We start from the raw sequence: 24,643 nt of genomic DNA on the forward strand, positions 1-24,643 counted from the left end.
AATAGATTTTTATTCCACTTTGCGGCAACTATTACGTTGTGTGTGTGTCCAATTTATCATGAAAAATTTGGTGAAAGGTCCACTTTAAATTTGAAATTTAGAAAGGTTTTTGCCACACAAAAAAAAATGAGCACATAACAAAACAAGCACAGTGTAGTAAAGTACCTCAAATTAAGTCATCGCATACATTATTAGTCTGATTGTAGTTTTATGTTATTGTTTTGTCAATATTACATTAAAAATATATTTATATGCATGCGAGAATATCTGTGACCGAGGAAACTATCATTATAAAAGAAGTATGTTTTTATAACTTCAGTATATACTAGAAAAGCACACAAGGTAATTTATTAATGTACATACTGTATGTAAAAAAAAAAGTTAAAAAATTTAATCAAAATACAGGTCTAAATGGATATTATTTTTGAAGGCCTGATTTTAAAGCTCATGTCCTGGATCTGAAAGATTGACTGAACAGAAGAAATGTAAAAAAAATCAATATATATATTCATTCTGACAATTCCTCCCGAATTCGAATTTTGACTTTTTCAGCACTTCATCCCCACGGAAAGTCATGAAAACCAGCAGGGACAGCAGACTAGCAGGAATTTTTTTTTTTACCAAGTTACTTAACTCATAATATATAATACAATATAATTATAGCAGTGAGTGGTTACAATTAAACAGATGAAGTTCAGGTTTTAGCAGTATGGTTTTTCTGTTCTTCTTGCCATTAATTTTGTTCGACTTCCTGTGAACCAAGGAAAAAAACACAAATATAGGTTTGCAATCAGTGTTGCACTATAGTCTGTATGACTGAAATATTGTATAACAAACTCTATGAATCTATGCTGTGAGCTACCAGTAACCTATAAATGAGAGTTTCTGCTCCAAAGACTACTCAAAAAATTAATGTGGCCATACTTAAGCCATGCGACCGAGTACCCCACATCCCTAGCGGGTGTTGCACGTGCAGCGCCCCAGAGTCCTGGTCGTTGCAGTACTGATGCTCCGCCGCTAAGGGGAGTGATGGTACGTCTGATGGCACTTAAAGAGTTCACCTGACCAGGTATCACATTTTACACTTCACATTCTGGCCACCAGGGGGAGCAAAAGGTTCTATGTATTAGGCCACTCCTCACAATCTGGTAAAACTGGGGGCTGGATAGGAAGTTAGTCAGAAGCTGACTGGGTTGGATCCAGGCAACATCCTGTGGCAGAGGGTGTTGCAGGGGAAGATTCAGGGGGGTCTCTGTCAGGGGTGGGATCCTGACAGTGGCCTAGCGAACAGAACAGAACGTTATGGAGGCGCGCCTGCACCCGTTGCGGTGGCATCCTAAGAAAGGACAAGAAGCGAGGTTTATTGTGGAGAAGTGAGAGACGAGATCGCAGCAAAAAGGAGATAAAGCCAGTAGGAGTCGTGCCGTAAGATCAAGGCAACATCCTACTGAGGCGCGTAGCCAGTGGCCGGAACGCCGAGGAAGTATTAGGCTCCAAGCAATACTTCAAACAGCGGCAGGACTGTTAATTTTAGGTTGGCTGTCTCACCTAAATCGCCTAAGCAGACATAGGGGGCAATTGTGGGAGAGGGGCGACGCTAGGGTCCCGGAAGAACTCCAGGCCTACCGGTCATACGGGTACGTCCTATCCATATCATCTGGGGGACGGAGAAGAACATCAGAAACAGATACGAGTTGTGAGAGAAGAACATCAGAAACAGACACAACAGTTGTGAGGACTATCCCGTGGTGCTCAGCAGGGAGGTACTACAACACACAGGCGCTAGAAGGTAGGCACTGATTTCCACCTGCAAAGGGAACTCTGGATGTGCCTTCGGACCGGCCGGTCTCAGCCAGCCCTGTTAGCAGTGCTCTGGATTGAGGATCCTGAAGCCTTCTGTAAAGAGGTAAAGAGACTGCAACCCTGTGTCCTCGTTATTCATCGCGACCTGCACCACGCACCATCATCACACCTTTCATTGGACGCCCCTTAGCAGGGTCACGGAACGGGTCTAGCCACCGTGACAACCCCAGAACCGAGACAGAGAGACCCGGTACCGAGTACCTCGTGGCCCTGCGTCTGGGGGCGCTCCACACATGTACCTGAGTACCCAATGTTAAAGATAGGTACGCAGGACGCATACAGAAGTAGGCGGAGCGTAGGCAAAGCTTCAGGGAGGAAGTACGCAGCCATCCGCAGCCCTGCTGAACGCAAATGTGAACCTAGCCTTAGTGTTTGCAGTTTGGTTGCTGAATAACGTTTGTTGAAAGGCTGTAACGCTGCCGGTCAACAAGGTTTTCAGCTATGGGCACTCCCTCAGCCAACACAACCATGCTAAGTAATTGGCCAGCATTACCACCAGATGGGTGGTGTCACAATTGTGCTCTGACTAGCATAGGTGTCACGGGTTTACCTTTACAAAGAGGAGCCGATAGACCACAGTGTCTGATTTTACATACTCCTGCACTGATTAGAAGCACTTCACCATCATATTAAACTGTGCAGGTTTCTTCTAGCAGTGCAGGGTTTAGTCTGCTCATTTGAGAGCTTCTGGAGCTTTCCTGCTTTGATGGTTTGATTGCTGGTGTTAGCTTCATACTGCCTGGTTCTGGAGTTGTAGGTGTGGGTTGTTTGGGGACGCGTTTGGAGTGTTGTTCTAAAGACTGTTGCTTGGTGATTTGTTTGTGTGCATATCCTCATCCTATCCTGTTTTGGCTTTTCCTTCCTTTACTTCCCAGGTGTTCCACTCTGTTGTTTGTGAGTGCATATTTGTATGATTGGTATTTTCATTTATCCCTGTACATATTCTCTTAGTCTGATTTGTGTATTCTTATACACTACAATTCCCAACATCCATGGGTGGGGAAGGGGACAGAAGAGAGATAATTTAGGAGCTCAGCAAGGCATGTGGTCCCGGCATCTTCACCATTAGAAATTATCTGGGGAGCAGGGATAGCTAGGGCTTCCTTAGCTTTAGGGATAGGAAAGGAGACCCTAGCCCCAGGATATCCTACAGCAGGGTCATGATGGTAGGGACAGGAGGCGGCTCGAGAGAGAGGGACAGTGTAAATGTTAGCCTCAGTGGGGGTACTCTGCACCAGCCTCTGTGGGGGTACTCTGCAAACAGCTTCGGTGGGGTACTGTCTATCAACCTCTGTGGGGGTACTCTGCAAAACATCTTCTGTAGGGGTGCTCTGCAAAACAGCCTCTGTGGGGGCACTCTGCACCAGCCTCTGTGGGGGTTTTCTGAAAATGGCCTCTTTGGGGGGTATTCTGAAAGCAGCCGAGGTGAAGGTCTTCTGAATTCTGCTTCTGTGGGGGGGCACTCTTCATCTGGCTCTGTGGGTGTACTCTGAAAAAAAGTGTAATAATTGAACTTTTTTGGGGTGCAAAGAATGAGAAGAGCATCAAATAGGGGATGTGGTCTTCGTGCTGCTGGTTGTGATGGTGTAGCTGCTTCAGGGAGAAAACGTGGTCAATCTGTACCTGCTACACGCACAAATTAAACACCTTCCTTTGGTGCATGCAGGTAACAGGATGCTCTGTGTAATTTACGAGTAATGCTGGACAAATGGTTAGGCCAGGACAAGTTGAGGCAGTTTTAGATTGGATGCCTGAGAGTGCCTAAAGTTTCTTTGCATTGTCTTTCACCTGGTCCCCTGCTGAAAGTGCAAAGTTTGCATCTGCGGCCCATGGGCATCTGTCTTCCAGCTCACACCTTTGCAAATCAGCAGCCAAGCAGTCTGAGCTCCAAGTCATGCAGCAGTCACTTATGCTTTTTGATAGTTGTGGTTCCGTGGGCCATCCACCTGGCTCTGCCCCAGAAGTGGAAGAGATGGAGTACACTGATGCCCAACCAGTTGTTCAGTTTGAGGATGAGTACATGGGAGGGCTAGAGCACCACAGTACATCTCTGATTGTGTGTGACTGCACTGTTGTAAGATCAGCTGGGGCTAGAAGCTCCTTTCCTATCCCTAAAGCTAAGGGGGCCCTAGCTATCTCTGTTCCCCGGATTACTTCTGATGGTAAAGACGCCAGGGCCACCTACGTTTGTTGAGTTCCTAAATCAGCCCTTATTTGTCCCCTCCCCAACTTGGGAAAGTGGGGAGTTGTAGTGTATAAGAATACACAAACCAGACTAACAAGGAAACACAAACACAACACCTCCAATTCCAGAATCAGGCTGTATGAAACTAACACTGACAATCCCTGATGCGAGTGGCTATAACATAGGGGAATGGCCAACACTGAACAGCTAAGACCATCCAAGCAGGAAAGCTCCAGAAGCTTTCAGCTGAACATTTTAACCCCTGCACTGCTAACATAAAACTGCATTGTTTAATATGATGGTGAAGTGCTTCTAATCAGTAAGGGAAATCAGACACCATGGTCTTCTGACCCCTCTCTGTCGTAGAAAAACCGTGACATGGCGAAACATAGGTGCCAAATGCTGTGGCTTTCTGCAGTGTGTAGACTGGTAAAGAGGGATGCAACGTCCAGCCCGCAGCGTTTACTGACCGAGGGCACATACCCTAATAAATATACAATAAGTTGCACACGGAAAGCATTAAAATGTCATGGAGCTGTGAAATTATATATCTGTCAGATGTCTATCTGCTTATACAGTATATCTACCTATATCTTTATATAAGCTATCTTTCTTTTTTTTCAACTAGCTTTATAAGCTTCAAACAGAAATCATTGTTGAGCAAAAATGCAGGTGAAAAACGCAAGTGAAAAACTCGTGTTTTGTCCGCTGTGTTTTTCCTGCCAAGAGATGCAGAAATGGTGCGGAAAGTTCTTCATCCAAATACTCAAAGTGTGCACACAGCCTTTGTCTTTCATATCTGGGAAACTTATTTTACTTACCTTTATCGCAATTACCATCTTTCGACATGTTCTTCTTGACCGTTTTTAGAATATGCAAGAACCAAAACATACGTCACACGTCTGCAAAAAAAAAATAACGATATTTGAAAATTTTAAATAACCAATGCAAATGTTCATATCTGTAAACTCACAATAAAATATAACTTACATTCTTGATTATTCTTGTAAATTTTGCAAAACATTATACTACTTCATCCTCTGCTATCTTTTGGGTTAAACCGTGGCAGCTCCTTTGCAGCCCAGAGACTGAGAAGTTCACTTTTCTGCGTGACTTCTTTGTACAGAAGATATCAACTTTATTATCAATCCATTGATTGCCAACCAAACTCAAAAAGGTTTTATTCTTGTCTGGATGAAAAGTTTAATTCATTATCAACAAGGTCAATCTATTTCCACTTTGACGTGGGACCCTGAATTCTACTACAAAAAACCCTTAGGCTGGGTTCACATTGCGTTAATGTGTGCACGCTAACGGACAGCGTTGCACGGCGAAAATGTCGCAATTAACGCCGTGCAACGGGTCCGTTAGCGTGCCCATTGACAGCAATGTAAATTTCTCCTGCAGCGCATCACTAGCGCGTGCCTTTTTCGACATGCAACACATTCATACTCCAGGCCACCAGGGCGAGCTTCTGATCCTATTTACTAGGTGACTCCCATATATATATATATATAACTGGTAGTCTGTAGGGAAAGTTAGAAAGTTCCAGACAGCCGTCTGAGGAGGATAGAGGGTTCATGGAGCTGTGCATGCCCTAAGAGCTGCAGCTCCCAGAAGGAGACATTTCAGAAAGCAGAATATGTTGCAGTGAGCATGCAGGAAAGCAAGGCATGGGAGAGGATACCAGAAGGGGACCAGCCCTAAGCAGGCTGCCTCCTTCTTAGGCGCAGAACACCGGTAGCCGGAACACCGAGGTTGTGCCAGCCGGACCCAACTTGCCCTGTGATCCAGTGCCCTGGACTGTGGCTGCTGAAACCAACAGTAAACAAGGTAAAGAGACTGCAATCCTGTGTCCTCGTTCTTCTCTGCACCTCTCACGATACCACCATCTACAAACCGGGAACCCTAGGGATATACTTCACCTGTGGGAAGATATACCATCTAGCTGCCACAACATCACCCCAGCAGACCCCTTAAAGCAGCGTCGGTCACCCTGACCGAATACCACAGGTGGCGTCATGAACATAAACTTTATCCCTTTAAAGACCTTTCCCTTTTACATGGTCGCCCAGGGTCATGGGCCGGGTCACAGCCACCGTGACATCCCCCTGTGAACCGCAGGACCCAGTACCGAGTAACCCGTAGCCCGTGGGGCGACTCATCTTGGCATCACGAATAAGATGGACTGACCCAGCAAATCAGGTCAAGTGCACCTAAAGACTGTGCCAGAACTGTGCCTAACCGTGATTTATTAAGAGACTGTGGTGTTGTGAATTCCGTTCTCGAACTCCCTCCTGTGGTCATGAATGGTACTTCGGCGAGTTCTGTCCGTGGACTCCCTCTGGTGGCTGTGAGTGGAACTGCTGGTTCTGAGGTTGCTCACTCAGCTGTCCTCATTTGCGGCTAGGCTGGCTTTTCTATTTAACTCCACTCAGATCGTTACTCAATGCCAGCTGTCAATGTATCAGTACTGGTTCAGATCTCTCTTGGATCCTTCTGATGACCTGTCTACTCCAGCAGAAGTTAAGTTCCTGCTAGTTCATTTATTGTTCATTTTGTACTGAATATATTTTTTAGTACTTGCTAATTTCTTGTCCAGCTTGCTTATATGATATTTCCTTGCTTGCTGGAAGCTCTGGGGTGCAGAGTGGCACCCCCGCATCGTGAGTCGGTGCGGGGGTCTTTTTGCACACTCTGCGTGGCTTTTTGTAGTTTTTGTGCTGACCGCATAAGATCCCTTTCCTATCCTCAATCTATCTAGTAAGTCTGGCCTCCTTTGCTGAAACCTGTTTCATCCCTGTGTTTGTGACTTTCCTCTTAACTCACAGTTAATATATGTGGGGGGCTGTCTTTACCTTTGGGGAAATTTCTCTGAGGCAAGCTAAGGCTTAATTTCCTATCTTTAGGGGTAGTTAGCTCTTAGGCTGTGAAGAGGCGTCTAGGGAGAGTTAGGTACGCTCCACAGCTATTTCTAGTTGTGTGTTATAGGATTAGGGTTTGCGGTCAGCAGAGTTCCCACTTCCCAGAGCTTGTCCTGACATCTAGTTTAACCATCAGGTCATTCCAGGTGCACCTAACCACCAGATCCATAACACTGTGGATTGTAAAATACCACCAAAATTGCCGTCAAAACCGCTGCCATTACAGCGCCATGATGTTGTGATTTTGCTTTTTGCTCCCTCTAGTGGTCATTAGTGATTTGACTCTGGAGCGTCTGTCTTTTCCTATATCCTCACCTGGGCCGTTAGTTCAGGGGCGTTGCTATATAAGCTCCCTGGACCTTCAGTTCAATGCCTGGCATCGTTGAAATCAGAGCTAATCTGTTGTGCTCTTGTCCTCTGATCCTGGTTACTGTTGTGATTTTGCTTTTTGCTCCCTCTAGTGGTCATTAGTGATTTGACTCTGGAGCGTCTGTCTTTTCCTATATCCTCACCTGGGCCGTTAGTTCAGGGGCGTTGCTATATAAGCTCCCTGGACCTTCAGTTCAATGCCTGGCATACTGTTATGACCCCAGTGGACAGGGTCTCAGAGGAACGTGTAAGTCTGCAAGATACAAAAATCCAGCTCATAGGGCTGTGGTAACTGGGTTGACCAAATAGCTACTCCTAACGCCAACACTAGAAGTAGCCGGGGATCATTCCTACGTTGATTCTAGATGACACGCGCCAGCCGGAGAATCTAGCTACCCCTAGTAGAGGAAAACAAAGACCTTTCTTGCCTCCAGAGAAGGGGACCCCAAAGCTGGATAGAAGCCCCCCACAAATAATGACGGTGAGGTAAGAGGAAATGACAAACACAGAAATGAACCAGGTTTAGCACAGAGAGGCCCGCTTACTAATAGCAGAATAAAGAAAGGTAACTTATATGGTCAACAAAAACCCTATCAAAATCCACACTGGAAATTCAAGAACCCCCGAACCGTCTAACGGTCCGGGGGGAGAACACCAGCCCCCCTAGAGCTTCCAGCAAAGGTCAGGATATAGATTTGGAACAAGCTGGACAAAAATACAAAACCAAAACAAATAGCAAAAAGCAAAAGGCAGACTTAGCTGATATAACTGGAACCAGGATCAGTAGACAAGAGCACAGCAGACTAGCTCTGATAACTACGTTGCCAGGCATAGAACTGAAGGTCCAGGGAGCTTATATAGCAACACCCCTAACTAACGACCCAGGTGCGGAAAAAAGGAATGACAGAAAAACCAGAGTCAAAAAACTAGTAACCACTAGAGGGAGCAAAAAGCAAATTCACAACAGTACCCCCCCCTTAGTGAGGGGTCACCGAACCCTCACCACGACCACCAGGGCGATCAGGATGAGCGGCATGAAAGGCACGAACTAAATCGGCCGCATGAACATCAGAGGCGACCACCCAGGAATTATCCTCCTGACCATAGCCCTTCCACTTGACCAGGTACTGAAGCCTCCGCCTGGAGAGGCGAGAATCCAAGATCTTCTCCACCACGTACTCCAACTCGCCCTCAACCAACACCGGAGCAGGAGGCTCAGCAGAAGGAACTACAGGCACAATGTACCGCCGCAACAAGGACCTATGAAATACATTGTGAATAGCAAACGACACAGGAAGATCCAGACGAAAAGATACAGGATTAAGGATTTCCAATATCTTGTAAGGCCCAATAAAACGAGGTTTAAATTTGGGAGAGGAGACCTTCATAGGAACAAAGCGGGAAGAAAGCCATACCAAATCCCCAACGCGTAGTCGGGGACCCACACCGCGGCGGCGGTTGGCAAAGCGCTGAGCCTTCTCCTGTGACAACTTCAAGTTGTCCACCACATGATTCCAGATCTGCTGCAACCTATCCACCACAGAATCCACCCCAGGACAGTCAGAAGGCTCCACATGACCCGAAGAAAAACGAGGATGGAAACCAGAGTTGCAGAAAAAAGGCGAAACCAAGGTGGTGGAACTAGCCCGATTATTAAGGGCAAACTCAGCCAACGGCAAGAATGTCACCCAATCGTCCTGATCAGCAGAGACAAAACACCTCAAATAAGCCTCCAAAGTCTGATTAGTTCGCTCCGTCTGTCCATTAGTCTGAGGATGGAAAGCAGACGAAAACGACAAATCAATGCCCATCCTACTACAAAAGGATCGCCAGAACCTGGAAACGAACTGGCATCCTCTGTCTGACACAATATTCTCAGGGATGCCGTGCAAACGAACCACGTTCTGAAAAAACACAGGAACCAGATCGGAAGAGGAAGGCAGCTTAGGCAAAGGAACCAAATGGACCATCTTGGAAAAGCGATCACATATCACCCAGATAACGGACATGCCCTGAGATAGCGGAAGATCAGAAATGAAATCCATGGAGATATGTGTCCAAGGTCTCTTCGGGACAGGCAAGGGCAAGAGCAAACCGCTGGCACGAGAACAGCAAGGCTTAGCTCGAGCACAAGTCCCACAGGACTGCACAAATGACCGCACATCCCTTGACAAGGAAGGCCACCAAAAGGACCTGGCCACCAGATCTCTGGTGCCAAAAATTCCCGGGTGACCTGCCAACACCGAGGAATGAACCTCGGAAATGACTCTGCTGGTCCACTTATCCGGGACAAACAGTCTGTCAGGTGGACAAGACTCAGGCCTATCAGCCTGAAATCTCTGCAACACACGTCGCAGATCCGGAGAAATAGCTGACAAGATAACTCCATCTTTAAGAATACCAACAGGATCAGCGACTCCAGGAGCATCAGGCACAAAGCTCCTAGAAAGAGCATCGGCCTTCACATTCTTTGAACCTGGTGAATACGAGACAACAAAATCAAAGCGGGAGAAAAACAATGACCAGCGGGCCTGTCTCGGATTAAGGCGTTTAGCAGACTCGAGATACATCAGATTTTTGTGATCAGTCAAGACCACCACACGATGCTTAGCACCCTCGAGCCAATGACGCCACTCCTCAAATGCCCATTTCATGGCCAACAACTCCCGATTGCCCACATCATAATTTCGCTCGGCAGGCGAAAACTTCCTAGAGAAAAAGGCACAAGGTTTCATAACAGAGCAACCAGGGCCTCTCTGCGACAAAACGGCCCCTGCCCCAATCTCCGAAGCATCCACCTCAACCTGAAAGGGAAGTGAGACGTCAGGCTGGCACAAAACAGGCGCCGAAGTAAACCAGCGTTTCAACTCCTGGAAAGCCTCCACGGCAGCAGGAGCCCAGTTAGCTACATCGGAGCCCTTCTTGGTCATATCCGTCAAAGGTTTCACAATGCTAGAAAAATTAGCGATAAAACGACGGTAGAAGTTAGCGAAGCCCAAGAACTTCTGAAGACTCTTAACTGACGAGGGCTGAGTCCAATCAAGAATAGCTCGGACCTTGACTGGGTCCATCTCCACAGCAGAAGGGGAAAAAATGAACCCCAAAAAGGGAACCTTCTGTACACCAAAGAGACACTTTGAGCCCTTGACAAACAAAGAATTTTCACGCAAAATTTTAAAGACCAACCTGACCTGCTCCACATGCGAATCCCAATTATCAGAAAAAACCAAAATATCATCCAGATAAACAATCAAAAATTTATCCAGATACTTCCGGAAAATGTCATGCATAAAGGACTGAAAAACTGAAGGCGCATTGGAGAGCCCAAAAGGCATCACCAAGTACTCAAAATGACCTTCGGGCGTATTGAATGCGGTTTTCCATTCATCACCTTGCTTAATGCGCACAAGGTTGTACGCACCACGAAGGTCTATCTTGGTGAACCACTTGGCACCCTTAATCCGGGCAAACAAGTCAGACAACAGCGGTAAAGGATACTGAAACTTGACAGTGATCTTATTTAAAAGCCGATAATCAATACAAGGTCTCAAAGATCCGTCCTTTTTTGCCACAAAAAAGAATCCCGCACCAAGAGGGGAAGAAGACGGACGAATATGTCCTTTCTCCAGAGACTCCTTGATATATGAACGCATAGCGGTATGTTCAGGTACCGACAGATTAAACAGTCTTCCCTTAGGAAATTTACTGCCTGGGATCAAATCTATAGCACAGTCACAGTCCCTATGAGGAGGCAGTGCACTGGACTCAGACTCACTGAAGACATCCTGATAATCAGACAAATACTCCGGAACTTCCGAAGGCGTAGAAGAAGCAATAGACACAGGCAGGGAATCCTCATGAATGCCACGACAGCCCCAACTTGAGACTGACATAGCCTTCCAGTCCAGGACTGGATTATGGGTCTGTAACCATGGCAGCCCTAAAACAACCAAATCATGCATTTTATGTAAAACCAGGAAACGTATCACCTCGCGGTGTTCAGGAGTCATGCACATGGTAACCTGTGTCCAATACTGCGGTTTATTTGCTGCCAATGGTGTAGCATCAATACCCCTAAGAGGAATAGGATTTTCTAATGGTTCAAGAGTAAAACCACAGCGCTTAGCAAATGAGAGATCCATGAGACTCAGGGCAGCACCTGAATCTACAAACGCCATGACAGGATAAGATGACAGTGAGCAAATCAAAGTTACAGACAGAATAAATTTAGGTTGCAAATTACCAACGGTGACAGGACTAACAACCTTAGCTATACGTTTAGAGCATGCTGAGATAACATGTGTAGAATCACCACAGTAGTAGCACAAGCCATTCCGGCGTCTATGAATTTTCCGCTCATTTCTAGTCAGGATTCTATCACATTGCATTAAATCAGGTGTCTGTTCAGACAACACCATGAGGGAATTTGCGGTTTTGCGCTCCCGCAACCGCCGGTCAATTTGAATAGCCAGTGCCATAGTATCATTCAGACCTGTGGGAATGGGAAAACCCACCATAACATTCTTAATGGCTTCAGAAAGGCCATTTCTAAAATTAGCGGCCAGTGCACACTCGTTCCAATGTGTCAGCACGGACCATTTCCGAAATTTTTGGCAATACACTTCAGCCTCGTCCTGCCCCTGAGACATAGCCAGCAAGGCCTTTTCTGCCTGAATCTCAAGATTGGGTTCCTCATAAAGTAAACCGAGCGCCAGAAAAAACGCATCAAGATCAGCCAATGCCGGATCTCCTGGCGCCAGCGAAAAAGCCCAATCCTGAGGGTCGCCCCGTAAGAACGAAATAACAATTTTTACTTGCTGAGCAGAATCTCCAGATGAACAGGGTCTCAGGGACAAAAACAATTTACAATTATTCACGAAATTCCTAAACTTAAACCTGTCTCCGGAAAACAGTTCAGGAATCGGTATTTTAGGTTCTGACCTAGGATTTCTGATAACATAATCTTGTATGCCCTGCACACGAGTAGCCAGCTGGTCCACACTTGTAATCAAGGTCTGGACATTCATGTCTGCAGCAAGCATAGCCACTCTGAGGTAAAGGGGAAAAAGAAAAAAAAAAAAACTCAGAATCTTCTTTCTTATAATCCCTCTTCTGCAATGCATTAAACATTTAATACTGGCCTGGCAAACTGTTATGACCCCAATGGCGAGGGTCTCAGAGGAACGTGGAAGTCTGCAGAATACAAAAATCCAGCTCATAGGGCAGTGGTAACTGGGTTGACCATATATCTACTCCTAACGCCAACACTAGAAGTAGCCGGGGATCATTCCTACGTTGATTCTAGATGACACGCGCCAGCCGGAGAATCTAGCTACCCCTAGTAGAGGAAAACAAAGACCTTTCTTGCTTCCAGAGAAGGGGACCCCAAAGCTGGATAGAAGCCCCCCACAAATAATGACGGTGAGGTAAGAGGAAATGACAAACACAGAAATGAACCAGGTTTAGCACAGAGAGGCCCGCTTACTAATAGCAGAATAAAGAAAGGTAACTTATATGGTCAACAAAAACCCTATCAAAATCCACACTGGAAATTCAAGAACCCCCGAACCGTCTAACGGTCCGGGGGGAGAACACCAGCCCCCCTAGAGCTTCCAGCAAAGGTCAGGATATAGATTTGGAACAAGCTGGACAAAAATACAAAACCAAAACAAATAGCAAAAAGCAAAAGGCAGACTTAGCTGATATAACTGGAACCAGGATCAGTAGACAAGAGCACAGCAGACTAGCTCTGATAACTACGTTGCCAGGCATAGAACTGAAGGTCCAGGGAGCTTATATAGCAACACCCCTAACTAACGACCCAGGTGCGGATAAAAGGAATGACAGAAAAACCAGAGTCAAAAAACTAGTAACCACTAGAGGGAGCAAAAAGCAAATTCACAACACCGGACCTCCTGCGGAGAGAGATGGAGGAGCTGGCCCGACGATCCCTGCGGACCCAGATGACAGCGGTGACCGCACGGAAGGAGTCCCTGATCAAAAAGATGACGACCGCACCACGACAAAACTTACCACCAATGCTCACAACCCCAACGGAGCCAGAAAGTAAGACACCCCTGGAAAGTCAGATGCTTCAAACAGAGATGACAACGCCGCAGCACAAGCCCCTGCAGCCCACAGACTAGGCACTGCAACAAGTGATCCTGACCCCAGCAGAGGAGCAGACCAGCACCGGAGGGACCGCATCTGAAGCAGGTATGAGGAACGACCCTGCCCCAGTGACCGGCCCCGCTCCAGCGACTGCTCGTGCCACAACTACTGACCCTGTTTCAGTGACTAACGTTACCGCGGCCACCGACTGTGCCATGCTGCAGACCAAAGAGTCACTGATAGGCCCACTCCCAGCACCATCAGACCCCAGACCTGAGTGGGGCCATTACAACGTTCCCTGGGACCATGACTCTGGTATGGGAAAACAGACACCCCTGGCCTAGCAAGCAAAGTATGAGAGAAGAGATATGCAGAGCCATCAGATCCCAGATACTGAACTGAAACCATTTGAGTCACCTGTTGTGACATTTGCAGAAAGCTTTTCCCAGTCAGAAAACAGTAGCCATCAAGAGCTACCCTGGCCAAGGAGATAAACAGTTTTGCCTGCAAAGTTCAAATATGACTGTAAATACAGTAGTTAATTCAACTCTTTTTGCTGTTTAGAAGTTCATTAAACCCGACCAGGGTTTTCACTTAAAGGGGTCCCACGTTAAAAGTTATCCTCTGCCAAGTGCACTTACTTCAAGAGTTTCGTTTTCTTAAAGACACTGGAGTCATGGACAGCGAATCGCTCAAAAACTTTCCCTTTCTAAATAGTTTGCACCTTCTTAAAGGTGCTTCCTACTGGTTTTACAAAGAAGCTTTTAAAGAGACTGCGTCTAATATTGCTTTGAAAGTTGTTTTGTTTTCCAGAGACCTGAAGAAAAACCCTTTTGGTGCGGCAGGATTTCAGGTCTGGATACACGCCTTGTAGCCTGCTCAAGGCCAACATTAGGGGTTAATGACGGCTCCCTCGCATCGGTGCTGCTCTTTTAGAGTTAATGATTGACTAGAATATTAATTGCACTACCTCATTGAAAGACTTGAATATTGTTTGCACCTATAAAGGGAATGTTGAATCATTGCACTTTGCCAGTTAGAAATGTATGTTCCAAGATAGAAGGTTAATATATTACAGAGTTAATATAGTAAATAATAATAAAATGGAGAGTTGAAGTTATATATCGTATATCGTATACAGATAGTTATGATGATGCACTTTTGAATAAAATTGAGAAGAAGATATAGCGAGCCCGTGGGGGTTAGTCGAAAGTTTTGCACTTGAAGAAGAGTAAAGATAAAATAATTGTTTTGCACCTTGAAGTCATAAGATAGTATACCCATGGTGGGTAATAGCTCTTCATAGTTAGTTAGTTAATGTACTGTTTTACTAAATTGTTCCTAAAAGTAGGCCTACGATGTAAATATGTTATCTGTTATGATGACCTGGTGGTAAGGAGCACCCGGAATGACCTGATGAGCAAACTAGTAATACAGGACAAGCTCTGGGAAGTGGGATCTCTGCTGACCGCAACACTAATCCTATCACAACACACTAGAAATAGCCGTGGAGCGTACCTAACTCTGCCTAGACACCTCTTCACAGCCTAAGAGCTAGTTACCCCTAAAGATAGGAAATTAAGCCTAGCTTGCCTCAGAGAAATTCCCCAAAGAAATAGGCAGCCCCCCACATATATTGACTGTGAGTTAAGATGGAAGTCACAAACACAGGGATGAATGTTATGAACTATACTTTTGGGCTCCCTCTTGTGGTCACTTGCGGTATGGCTCTTGTATACTCTTTCCCCAGGTTGGTAGTCACCTGGTTCGTTAACACTCTGGGTGTTTCTATTTAAACTTCCTGGAGTCTTAGTCCATTGCCTGGCATCCATGTAATCAGTCCTTGTCTGGTTGCTCTTGTCTACTGGTCCTGATTTTTGCAACATAAGCTAAGTCCTGCTTTCTTGTTTTTTTTGTTATTTGTATTATTCTGTTTTTTGTCCAGCTTGTTCATAATGTGATTCCTGATTTTGCTGGAAGCTCTAAGGGGGCTGATATTCTCCCCCCATACCGTTAGTCGGTACGGGGGTTCTTGGATATTCAGCGTGGATATTTTTGTAGGGTTTTTCGCTGACCACATAAGTCCGCTTTCTATATTTCTGCTATTATTTAGTGGGCCTCTCTTTGCTGAATCTAGTTCATACTTACGTTTGTCCTTTCCTCTTACCTCACCGTTATTATTTGTTGGGGGCCTGTATCTACTTTGGGGTACCTTTCTCTGGAGGCAAGTGAGGTCTGTATTTTCTCTGAAAGGGTTAGTTAGATCTCCGGCTGGCGCGAGATGTCTAGAACCAACGTGTTGTGGGTTAGTTGTGGGCTAGGATCAGGTATGTGGTCAGCTCAGTTACCACCTCCCTAAGAGCTAGTTTTTATGTTTGCAGACTTTGCTGAAGACCTTGAGATCCTCTGCCATTAGGATCACAACAGATGAAACAGGTTTCAGCAAAGGAGGCCAGACTTCACTAAACAGACTGAGGATAGAAAAGGTGTCTTTGCGGTCAGCACAAAAAACTATAAAAAAACCACGCAGAGTGCGCAAAAGAGACCCCCACCCCGACTCACGGTGTGGAGGTGCCACTCTGCATCCCAGAGCTTCCAGCTAGCAAGACAATATCATGATAGCAAGCTGGAGAAGAAAACAATGATTAGCAAATAAACTCGCAGGGACTTAGCTTCTGATGGAGTAGACAGGTCATCTGAAAGATCCAAGAGAGATCTGAACCAGTACTAGGACATTGACAGCTGGCATCAAGTAACGATCTGAGTGGAGTTAAATACAGCAGCCAGCCTAGGACTAAACGAGGTCAGCTGAGGAAAGAACCTCAGAACCAGCAGCTCCACTCACAGCCACCAGAGGGAGTCCATGGACAGAACTCACCGAAGTACCATTCATGACCACAGGAGGGAGTTCGAGAACAGAATTCACAACAGTTATCGTAACATCCAAGTGTTCTCACCTTCCATGAAGGGAAGCTCTAGTTTACATAATATTAATTAGCTTTATAAATTTATAGCATTTCAAAAATTGTATATCTTTTTGCTAACATGTGTTGTTCTTCTTTTCCCAGTCCGGGAGTACTGGATTTAACGGGGGGGAGTGTGGTGCCCCAGGGTCCTGGTCATCACAGTGACATTGCTTTCCTCCCGGGGAGAGTGATGCTACGTTTGGAGGCAAGGAAGGATAACTGCATCCAGGTACCACAAACATGCAACACATTCATACTCCAGGCCACCAGGGTAAGCTTCTGATCCTACTTACTAGGTGAGTCCCCATATATATATATATATATATATATATATATATATATATAACTGGTAGTCTGTAGGGAAAGTTTGGAAGTTCCAGACAGCCGTCTGAGGAGGATAGAGGGTTCACGGAGCTATGCATACCCTAAGAGCTGCAGCTCCCAGAAAGAGACATTTCAGAAAACAGAATACGTTGCAGTGAGCATGCAGGAAAGCAAAGCACGGGAGAGGATACCAGAAGGGGACCAGCCCTAAGCAGGCTGCCTCCTTCTGAGGAGCAGAACACCAGTAGCCGGAACACCGAGGTTGTGAAGACCTCCACGCCTTACAGCAGAGACCGGCAGGACAGCCTAACTGCAAGTTCCCTGTCCGACCTAATACCCAGGAGGCACGGTGACATCCCACAAAGCCGGGTTATCTAAGAGACCCTATAAACAGGCTCAAGTCACCAGTCATACGGGTTTTGTCCTACCCTATATGGGGGACAGAGAGAGAGAGAGACACCACATCTGTGAGGACATTACGAGAAGCTTAGCAGTAAGGGACTACACCTCTACAGCGCAAGGGAAGGCTATTGATTTCCACCTGGACAAGGGGACTCTGGGCTTGCCTCCAAACCAGCCAGACCCAACTTGCCCTGTGATCTGGTGCCCTGGACTGTGGCTGCTGAAACCAACAGTAAACAAGGTTAAGAGACTGCAATCCTGTGTCCTCGTTCTTCTCTGTACAGTACCTCTCACCATACCACCATCTACACACCGGGAGCCCTGGGGAAATACTTCACCTGTGGGAAGATATACAGTACCATCTAGCTGCCATAACATCACCCCAGCGGACCTCTTAAAGCAGCGTCGGTCACCCTGACCGAATACCACAGGTGGCGTCACGAAGATAAACTTTATCCCTTTAAAGACCTTTCCCTTTTACATGGGCGCCCAGGGCCACGGACTGGGTCACAGCCACTGTGACATCCCCCTGTGAACCGCAGGACCCAGTACCGAGTAACCCTTAACCCGTGGGGCGACTCACCAACACACCGGTGACCCGTATTTCCGGCGCGATTGCCGGAAGCGAGATTTACATGCTGCTGTCAGAGTTTGACAGCGGCATTTAACTGGTTAATAGGTGCGGGTGAATTGCAATTACACCTGCAGCTATTGCAGGCACATGTCAGCTGTTCAAAAGAGATGACATGTCCCCAGAAAGATGTGGGCTCACCGCCGGAGCCCACAAGAAAGGGAGGGAGTCTGACATCGGCATAAATGTACAGCCACTGCCATCAGGCGCTTATCTACAGCATTCTGTAATGCTGTAGATAAGCCCCCGATGAAACCTGAAAGATAAGAAAAACAAGTTATATTATACTCACCTGGGGGGGCAGTCCGTTGCGGTCCGGTCCAATGGGTGTCGCGGTCCGAGTCCGGCGCCTCCCATCTTCATGCGATGACGTCCTCTTTGTTGCTTCTGTCGCAGCTCCTGCGCAGGCGTACTTTATCTGCCCTGTTGAGGGCAGCATAAAGTACTGCAGTGCGCAGGCGCTGGGCTTCTCGGACCTTTCAGTACTTTGCTCTGTGTTTCAGTTTTTTCCATCAATGTATCATTTTTTTCCCATGCCATCCATGTGCTGACTCCGAATCAGACACATCTATATACACTGCTCAAACAAATAAAGGGAACATCTAAAATCCCACATCCTAGATATCTCTGAATTAAATATTCCAGTTGCAAATCTTTATTCATTACATGGTGGAATGCATTGAGAAAAATAAAACATAAAAATGATCAATGTAAATCAAAATTAATATCCCATGGAGGTCTAGCTTTGGAATGATACTCAAAATCAAAGTGGAAAATTACAGGCTGATCCAACTTCAGTGGAAATGCCACAAGGAAATAAGAAAGAGTAGTGTGTGTGGCTTCCACGTGCCTGTATGACCTCCCTACAACACTTAGGCATTGTCCTGATGAGGCGGCGGATGTTTTCCTGAGGGATCTCCTTCCAGACCTGGATTAAAGCACCATCAACTCCTGAGCAGTCTGTGGTGCAACGTGGTGTTGGTGGATGGAATGAGATATATTGTCCCAGATGTGATCGATTGGATTCTGGTCTGTGGAACGGGCAGGCCAGTCCATAGCATCAATGCCTTCATCATGCAGAAACTGCTGACACACTTCAACCACATAAGGCCTAGCGTTGTCATGCATCAGAAGGAACCCAGGGCCCACTGTGCATGTGATCTCACAATGGGTTAGAGGATCTCATCCTGATACCTAATGTCAGTGAGGGTATGTCTGGTTATCACATGGAAGGCTGTACGGCCCTCAAAAGAAATGCCTCCTCACACCATTACTGACCCACTGCCAAATCGGTCATGCTGGAGGATGTTGCAGGCAGCAGAACATTCTCCACGGCGTGAACCTGCTGTCATCTGTGAAGAGCACAGGGCACAAATGTTGAATCTGCCAGTGTTGGTGTTCTCTGGCAAATGCCAATTGCCCTGCATGGTCTTGGGCTGAAAGCACAACATCCACTTTTGGATGTCGGCCTTCATATGAACCCTCGAGGAGTCTGTTTCTGGCAGTTTGGGCAGAAACACGGATTTTAGTGGCCTGCTGGAGGTCTGGCACTGCTCCTCCTGTTCTTCCTTGCACAAAGGAGGGAGTAGCAGTTCTGCTACTGGGTTCTTGCCCTCCTACAGCCACCTCCATGTCTTTTAGTGTACTGGCCTATCTCCTGTTATTTGCTCCATGTTTTGGACAGTGTGCTGACAGACACAGCTATCCTTGCCACAGCTCACAATAATGTGCCATCCTGGATGAGCTGCACTACCTGAGCAACTTCTGTGGGTTGTAGATACCGCCTCATGCAACCTCTAGGGGTGAGAGCAATGACAAAATGCAAAGGTGACCAAAATAACAGCCAAAAAGAATGAGAACAGAGAAATGGTGTGCGGTCACCACCTGCAGAACCACTCCTTTATAGGGGTTGTCTTGCTAATTGCCTATCATTTCTACCTGTTCTCGTTCTCATTTGCACAACAGCAGGATAAATTGATTCACAGTTGGTGTTGCTTCATAACTGCACAGGTTGATTCCACAGAAGTGTGATTGACTATGACTTGGAGTTACATTGTGTTATGTAAGAGTTCCCTTTATTTTTGGAGCAGTGTAGTTTTTTACAGCAAGAAAACACAGGAATGCAAGTATCACCATAAACTTATATGGGTACAAGTTTTATCTTTAGAAATAATGGATAGAACATATTCAGGGAAGTCTGAATGAGTCCTTGGAGGAATGGTAACACCAAGTATTAGTTAGTGTTAAAAAAAAGACCAGTTCTATGGCATGAGAGTTATGCATGCAAAGAAATGTATGTTACATAGTTATTAAGGTTGAAAGAAGACTGTAAGTCCATCTAGTTCAACCCATAGCCTAGCCTAACATGCCCTAACATGTTGATCCAGGGGAAGGCAAAAAAACCCCATGTGGCAAAGAGTAACTCCACCATGGGGAAAAAAATTCCTTCCCGACTCCACATACGGCAATCAGACTAGTTCCCTGGATCATGTGTCCAAAATAAAATATCACTGCTATGGTCTTTTCATTGGCAAATCACTAAGTATTCACTGCATTATATGAGACAACAACTCCAGTATGGCTGGTTTTGGCTTTGAACATAGTGCTTAGTGGCATCAAAATATGTCAGTCAAATATAAAGAGAAATGAATCCGTGGCACTCACCATCTGCTAATGACTGTTCTCTTAATTTCACAAAGCATGTCTATGGAAGGAGAGATGCGATGATCTGGTCTTCGCGAACCATCACAAGGCCTAATCAACATCTGTAGACTTGATCGGGACATTACTCCTTCCATGAACCTGTTGTTTTAAGAAATAAAAAATATTTGTATTGGCAGATGGTGACTGCTGGAGATTATTTCTTCTGCATATTTTAAAGATAAGTAGTGATCTACAGAATGTTCTTCACACATCTGGAACAAGTATGGATGCTGCACCTTCTAATAGGAATGTACAAATAGGAGTAAGATTGCACATGTGTGGCGCCCCTGGGGTCCTGTCGCCACAGAGATACTGCACCTCATCCCTAGGTGTGGTATCCCACTCTCAGGTAAGGAAGGAGCACTACACAGGATTCTAACACTCACATCCCACACACACCAGTTCAGTCGGGGCATCTGGGTGTACCCTTAGGGAGAATGGCCTCATCCCAGGCTGGATAGGAATGGGTGTTGGGAGTGGGTGGGGTAGGTAGGAAAAAGGGGAGGAGCTTACAAGGTGGTAAAACAGTGCAGAGAGGAGTCTGTGAGGAGAAGTGGAGCTAAGCAGACGTGTGGGTCTGCAGCTCCTGACAGACAGAGCAGAGAATTAAAAGGGAGAAGCAGAGAGAAGCTCCCAGAAGGACAGAAGGGGTGACCCAAAAACTTTTGTTGTAAATAATTAGCACTTCTTAAAGTGCCCCTTATTGATTTTACCACACCTATTTTGTTTGAGTAGAACCTTGCTTGTTTAAAGTTGTACCACAGAACTAAAACCGTCTGGTGTGACCGAAGACGTGGTCCTATGTGGAGACCAGTTATGCTCTGCAGTTGTGCCCAGAGCCTACGTGGGGGGTTTGGGAAGGTTCCCCCATAGCACACTGACTGGAGGGATTCCCCGGCTGGGGATCCCACTAAAGCCTGTTGGACTCAGTTAAGACTGGTAGATTGCACTTAACATAAAAATGTTCTATTGCACCTAATGAGGAATGTTTATTGCAAGTATGTTACTGTTTTATTGGGGGTACGATAATGCTTTGTAGTTTGCTTAAAGGTCATGTTTTGTTAATGCAATGTTTAAATTTGAAGAGCCTCCCATAAAAGGAAGAATTGTTTTACCTGTTGACATGCATGTCTAAAAATTATACTGTATATTACCAGTTTCTTTGTAACACCTGTATGTTTTTACTGTGTTTCAGCCCGTGGACGTGCTGTGTTTAATGGGGAGATATGTGGCACCCCTGGGGTCCAGTCGCCACAGAGATACTGCACCTCATCCCGAGGTGTGGTATCCCACTCTCAGGTAAGGAGGGAGCACTACCCAGGACTCTACGTAGGATTCTAACACTCACATCCAACACACACCAGTTCAGTCGGGGCATCTGGGTGTACCCTTAGGGAGAATGGCCTCATCCCAAGCTGGATAGGAATGGGTGTTGGAAGTGGGTGGGGTAGGTAGGAAAAAGGGGAGGAGTTTATAAGGCGGGAAAACAGTGCAGAGAGGAGTCTGTGAGGAGAAGCGAAGCTGAGCAGAAGTGTGGGTCTGCAGCTCCTGACAGACAGAGCAGAGAATTAACCCCTTAGTGACGGAGCCAAATTTTTGACCAGTGTCACTTTATGTGGTAATAACTCTGGAATACTTCAACAAATCTCAATGATTTTGAGATTGTTTTTTCGTGACACATTATACTTTATGATAATGGTAAATTTAGGTCGGTATGTTTTGTGTTTGTTTATAAAAAATATCAGAAATTTGAACGGAGTCCTGGAATGGTGCATCCCAATCTACCTGGGAGTTTGCTGGACCACAACCCCGGAGGACACAGCACACCCAGCTGGGTACCATGAGGAACTGTGAGTAAAAGTCTGGAAACTGCACCTTGCTGTGTCCTTTGTGTTATTCCTATCACACCTGCCCGGCATAACCACCACCGCCATCTTATATCTCTACACTACATCTGCCCTGGGGTCAGCTCTACCCGTGGGAAGCTACAGCATCCTTGCTGCATCACTATCTGCCCCAGAGGATCTGAACTGCAGCGTCGGCCACCATCTCATTGCCGAACACCACGAGTGGCATCACGAACATTTCCCCTTTTCCCCATAAACTTTTTTCCCATTTCTCATTTACCACTATAACAACGCTTTAGTATTGGACGCCCAGGGCCACAGACTGGGTCACTGTTGACGTGACCTTCCCCTTTAAGAACTGCCCTGTCGGACCCGGTACTGAGTACCCCACGGCCCCATGGGGCACTCCACATGCTCTAAGTTTTTTTAATTTTACAGGGACATTTTCCAGGAAAGGGGTTATAATGTGTTTGATGCATGTGTTCAAAACACTCAATATTTCAAAATACAATCCTTACAGAGGTTGTCCGATCTTCTGATAAAAGTTGGCAGTCACTCTGAGACTACAGACTTCTGAATCCTGACAGCATATATGGTGATTTGCATACATCTCACTACATTCCGACTAGACGTGCCTGGCTTCTCTCAATACAAGTAAATTAAGAGAGGCCCAGCAAGTCTAGTTGGCATGTGACCATCTGTATGCAATTCGCATTCTTACAGTCACATGACCACCTGCTCTCATAAATCTATTTCTGTGTGTCTCCAATAGAGCTGTGTTACTTACATAAAGAAGTTCTAAAATGTTCTACACCAGATGCAATTAGGGCAGCAGTGTCCCCATGGCATGTACTCTGATTGGAAATGTCCAGAATTTTCATTTGTAACCCAAACACTTTTTCTTGATTGATGTGGATGGTGTCTCCTGTATCACCCACAGTCATCTACAATGAACTTGTACCTTGCTACATTGAACACTTCGGGAATTCCCAATTGCGCATGCGTCTGTCCTAATTGGAGAAAGACTGTGAATGATGCAGGAGATGTGACCCTTGTAAATCAAGGAAATAAAAGTTGACTGGTTACAAAGACCACTGGACAATTGAAAGCAACATATTCACTCAGTGGACACTTTGCCCTCATTCAAATATGGGACGTACCTTCTGCTGCTCTACTGGGGGGGGTAAGTGAAGGTTTTCAAAAGTTTTTTTCCATGGCATAGAATGTGGTGGGACCACTTTAGGCTAATTTTCTACACCAAATGACTAAAATAGGTTGCTTGTATTGTTTTTAAAAAAACACGCAGTGTAAAAAAAACTCACCAAAATCTCATTGTGGGAGAGTAGTATACTAGAAACTTCCCCACTCCTGGTTTTGGCTTACAAATACTGATGCAAAATAATGAACATATGAACTTTGCCTTGGAAGGTAAAGCCTGATGACAGGTTCCCTTAAATTTTTTTATGTGAGTAGACAATGCCAATAAACATAAAATTGGCATGACACTTTCTCAGCTTTAACGTTTGCCCTGAGGTGGTTTTTGTTGGAGAGTTTTCATGTCATATCATGAACAGAATTCAAAGAAGACATTCCACAAAATATTTTCTTTTCATTAGCTATGGTTCAGGAATAATTATTGCCTTAAAGGGTTTTTCCACGAAAAGACAAAAATAAATAAATATAAAACATATGTTTCTAAATACCTTTAATTAGCAAATCACCTTAATTTTGTTTAAAATGATAACCAATGTAAAATTAAAATGGCCTCCATCATGCTACAAATAAATGTCCAAATATGTTAATATAAGAGGTGCTTTTGAACATGTGTAGTTGTAAGCTCTCCTGCTGTTTTCTGAAGATAGCCTGACAGTATGTGACATAGTTTTTCCTTAGGTCACAGCATTCGCTCATCATTCGGAAAGTGAGGATTAACAGCAATAGGAGTAGCCTCTTCTTACCTCAACATCCTTGATATCTCCATTATTAGATCACATAGACAGAATGGACTGCAGTGCGAGCAGCCTCCTCTTACCTCAGTACCCCTAGTATCTCCAGTATTAAATCACATAGACAGGATTTAATGCAGTGTGAGCAGCCTTTTCTTACCTCATTACCCCTGGTATCTCCAGTATTAGATCAGATAGACTGAGTGGACAGCAATGAGAACAGCCTCTTCTTACCTCAGTACCCCTGGTATCTTCAGTATTAGATCAGATAGACTGAGTGGACAGCAGTGTGAGCAGCCTCTTCTTACCTCAGCACCTTTGGTATCTCCGGTATTAGATCATATAGACAGGGTGGACAGCAGTGTGAGCAGC

At 45.6% G+C, this 24,643-nt stretch overlaps 1 long non-coding RNA gene across 1 annotated transcript; it reads right to left on the reverse strand.

Moving 5' to 3' along the window:
* Window positions 1-211: 211 nt before the first annotated feature.
* LOC143774001 (uncharacterized) lies at window positions 212-20,532 on the reverse strand. Its single transcript, XR_013215454.1, has 3 exons — window positions 20,440-20,532; window positions 4,870-4,950; window positions 212-751 (listed from the first exon to the last, which is right to left on the reverse strand). It is a non-coding gene; the product is annotated as an uncharacterized LOC143774001 (long non-coding RNA).
* Between the last annotated feature and the right edge of the window lie 4,111 nt (window positions 20,533-24,643).

Source organism: Ranitomeya variabilis, chromosome 5 (assembly GCF_051348905.1).
Source record: "Ranitomeya variabilis isolate aRanVar5 chromosome 5, aRanVar5.hap1, whole genome shotgun sequence".
Lineage (NCBI taxonomy): Eukaryota > Metazoa > Chordata > Amphibia > Anura > Dendrobatidae > Ranitomeya > Ranitomeya variabilis.